General features: G+C 32.6%; 1 non-coding gene across 1 annotated transcript; it reads right to left on the bottom strand.

Moving 5' to 3' along the window:
- Positions 1-624: 624 nt before the first annotated feature.
- Positions 625-731, bottom strand: LOC127810733 (small nucleolar RNA R71). The gene has a single exon (XR_008025544.1). It is a non-coding gene; the product is annotated as a small nucleolar RNA R71 (small nucleolar RNA).
- Positions 732-4418: the final 3687 nt, after the last annotated feature.

Below are 4418 nucleotides of genomic sequence, written 5' to 3'. Positions count from 1 at the left end.
TTAGCCTTAGATTGAACATCTTTTTATTTTCTTTTAGAATTTATAATTTTAATTTAATTAATTAATTTATTTTTTTTATAGATTTTAAGATTTTTAATTTTAGTATTTTTTTTTCTTCTTTGTAGGTTTCATGGTGCATGACATGCACTAGTGGTGGAGAATTGATACCTCTTGATCATGAAATTGAAAAAACTTTAAAAAAGCAAAAGAATGAGAAAAAGAACAAGATGGAGCAAGAACAAGAAATCCAAAATAATCCAAGGACATTAAGCTCATATTCTACACCTACTCTAGATGGCACTACATCAAGCATTAGGAGACCCAATGTGCAAGCAAACAACGTTGATATCAAGCCTGCAATTATTCAAATGATTCAAATGAGTGTACAATTTTCTAGCCCTAATGATGATCCTAACTCTCATATTCCTAATTTTCTTGAAATAAGTGATACTTTTAAGCATAATGGAGTTAGTGAGGATGTCGTTCGACTTAGGTTATTTCCTTTCTCCTTAAAAGATAAAGCAAAAGAATGGCTTAATTCTCTTCCTGCAAGTTCTATTACTATACGGAATGATTTGGCACAAAACAAATTTATCTAAATATTTTTCACCTGCTAAAACAGTTAAATTAAGGAATGATATAACAACCTTTTCACAATTTGGTAATAAATCCTTATATGAGTCATGGGAGAGATTTAAAGAACTACTCAAGAAATGTCCTCACCTTGGCCTACCTGTTTGGATGCAAATGCAAACTTTTTATAGTGTCATTAATCAATCTTCTCGTTTAATATTAAATGCAACTACATGTGGTCTGCATGAACTTTTGGAGAAGATGGCAACCAACAGTTATCAATGGAACAATGAGAGAGCAAATAAAAAAGGAGTTGGAATTTATAATGTTTATTCTATAACTGCCTTATATGTTCGAATTGCTGAATTAAATAGGAATTTGGGTAATTTGGGGATTTCAATTATAAATGCTTCTTCTTATTCTTCTTCTCATTTTCTTTCTTGTGAGTTTTGTGGGCGAGAGAGACATACTAGTGTAAATTGTCAAGTAGGAAATCCTTTTCCTTCTGTTTGTTTTGAACAAGCTGATTTTATTTCTTATGGTGGCAACAGGTCAAATTTTAATCCCTATTCCAACACTTACAATCCAAGATGGAGGAGCCATCCTAATTTTTCTTGGAGTAATTGTAACATCCTGGAATTTTGGAGATAACTAAAGGAGCGTGGAGCCATAAGCTTTAGCCTTTCGGATACTTTTAATAGTTTAAAGAGGAATATCTAAGGCAAGTTCATGTTTCCTAACTTCCTAATTTGCAAGTTCTCTTTCCTCCTTAATTTATTTTAATGGCAAGTCTTTAACCATAATTGCAAGTTCCATTATCTATTCCTTGTTGTTGCATGTTCTCTTCCTATTTTCACAAGTTCCTATTTCTTAATTTCCTGGTAAATTATTTAATGGTTCTCATTTATACTTAAGTCTCAAATACAGTTTTGTATCACCCTATCTTCCTTTGGAAATAATACTTTATTGAGGACATGTAAGGCTTTGATGTTGTCTTGCATGAAGGTTGTCATCTCAGACATGTTGTTTCGGTAATTGTGTCAATTATGTATGAGAAGTCATTACAAATGTCCATGGTTGTGATAATACATATATCATGTGTACGAAAATGGTTTTTAAATATGTAAAGGATTCATGATGCACGTAGCGGACAAGTCCACAAGATATATTCACAGAGAAAATTTCGGCTCAAAGAAGGATTTCGGTCCCATGGTTATGATATGGATTTCGGTCCCATGGTTTTGGACTTCAGTCCCATGATTATGGTTTAAAAGATTGCATATGAGCATGAATGCATGTTTCATCTTGTCATCATTTAAAGCAATGAGAAGAAGTGGGGCATGAGTGCCATAAATGTTATACATGATGCTATTTGCCTCTCGATACCCATGATTCTTATGCTCAATTTCTTTTAGTTATATTTGCTGGGCCTTATGGCTCATATTTGCTTGCATCATTCTAGGTTGAGGAAGGGAAAGTTTGAGGTCGAGTTCAATGGTGTTAGATCCTTGTCAATAGATATGTGCACAGGGCTCTCCCAACCGAAAAGATCTTGAGGGTAACTTCGAGACAAAGGCGCTGGTGTCATATTTTATTATGGTTGTTAATATGTCTTACTATTGTGTTTCCCCCGAGGTATGTATTGACAATTATTTGTACTTCTGTTGTTTTGAAAGAGATTGGTATCAGAATATCGTGTACGAATAAAAGAATTTATTTGGTATAAAAATTTTCTATCATTATAGTAATAATCAACAAAGAGCGCCCCTGGCTTTCAACAACAACAACATCAATTTCCAAAAGAGAAGAAGTCAAATTTGGAAGATATGATGGCAAAGTTTATCAATAGTACAAAGGCAAGAATGCAAAGTTTGGAAACTCAAATTGGATGACTTGCCCAAGCAATTTTGGAAAGACCACAAGGAGGATTGCCTAGCAATACTGAGAAAAATCCAAGGGAATATGTAAAGGCCATCACTTTGCAAAGTGGAAAAGAACTTGAAAAAGAAGAAAAAGATAAAGAGTATACAAAAGAGGAAGAAAGCCAAGAGCTTAAAGCCAAAGAAGAGGATCGGGAGCTATCAACGGAGAAAAAGGGAAGTTCTTATTCTCTTAATTTAAAATCTTACAAACCTTCTCTTTCTTTTCCTAAACAATTTCTAAAGGCTAACTTGGATAAACAATTTGCTAAATTTTTAGAGGTGTTTAAAAAGTTGCATATTAACATCTCTCTTCTTAATATTATTTCATAGATGCCAAGTTATGCTAAATTTTTGAAAGAAATAATTTCAAACAAAATAAAGTTAGAGGAATTTAAGATGGTGAAACTTAATAAAGAATGCTCAGCAAATCTACAAAACAAATTGCCTCCAAAACTCAAGGATCTAGGGAGCTTTTCTATTACTTGCACTATTGGAGAAATTAATTTGTATAAGGCTTTATGTGACCTTGGTGCAAGTATCAATTTGATGTCTTTTTCTATTTTCAGAAAGCTTGGATTAAAAGAACCAACACCCACCACTATTTCTCTTCAATTGGCTTATAGAAGTATCAAATATCCAAGGGGAGTAATGCAAGATATCTTGGTAAAAGTAGATAAATTTATTTTTCCTATTAACTCCATTGTTCTGGACATGGACGAAGATTATGATATGCCTCTAATTTTAAGGAGACCTTTTTTTGCCACAAGAAAAGCTTTGATTGATGTCCAACAAGGAAAACTCAGCCTTAGAATTAATGATGATGAAGTTCTCTTTGATGTGTTTAATTAAGGCTATGAAACATTCTAATGGAAATGAAAATGAAGTCTTAATGATAGATTGTATTGATGATTTGGTAGATAGGAAGTTTCATGAATTTAGGTTAGATGTCCCTATAAAAAATTGCATTGCTAACTCTTTTGATATGAAGGAACAAATTTTGGATGAACAACACAAGGAAAGCGTGGGCTATTTGGGAGAAAAGCAAAAAGCCTGTCCATCAAAAAGAGACAAATTGCTACCTTTGGGTGTTTCTTCTTCTTCTTCTTCTTCGAAAGCCAGACCATCAATTGAGAAACCTCCTATTTTTGAAATTAAACCTCTTCCTCCTCATTTAAAATATGTTTATCTGGGGGATTCATCTACCTTACCTGTGATTATTTCTTCTTCCTTGATAGGTCTTGAAGAAGAAAAGTTGAAGAGAGTGCTTAAGGAGCACAAAAAGGCAAATCTTATGGATGAAATATCAAATAGAAGACTATGGTATAAAACTTGAAAATATTCTTATAAAATGTGATAATACAAGTGCTATAGATCTAACAAGAAATCATGTATTTCATGCAAGAACCAAGCACATTGAGGTAAAGCATCATTTTATTATAAACCATGTTCAAAAAAGAGATATAAGTCTAGAATTTATTGATACAAATCATCAAATAGCTGATATCTTTACAAAGTCTCTTGACAAAGAAAAACTTGAATTCTTTATAAGTGAATTAGGATTAATTATGTCATGACTAATGATTTTTGAGTTTGTATATCTTGTGCTCTTTGAAAATCATTTTATAAGGTAATTCAAATGTTATATGTATATGTTTGATTCTACGGCCAAGCATCAAAATATGTCATCAAAATAAGATAATTTGTCGACAGAATGTTCATAGGCCAAGATTTCATATGATAAAAGCATATTTCTGTGTCAACCAAATTCTTGTGTTAGTCGATAGAAGACCATCCTTTGTCGACCAAGTTTCCTTAAGTTAATAAGTTAGTCGACAAAATGTTATCTTTCAATCGACCAAGCTCCATGTTTTAAGGCAATCAGTCGACAAAAGCCTAGCATCAGTCGACTAAGCTTATGTTTTC

This window comes from Diospyros lotus, chromosome 9 (genome assembly GCF_014633365.1).
Source record: "Diospyros lotus cultivar Yz01 chromosome 9, ASM1463336v1, whole genome shotgun sequence".
Taxonomy (NCBI): Eukaryota; Viridiplantae; Streptophyta; class Magnoliopsida; order Ericales; family Ebenaceae; genus Diospyros; species Diospyros lotus.
Note: the sequence above shows the minus strand (reverse complement) of the source record. Positions and strands in the feature narration are given on the sequence as shown.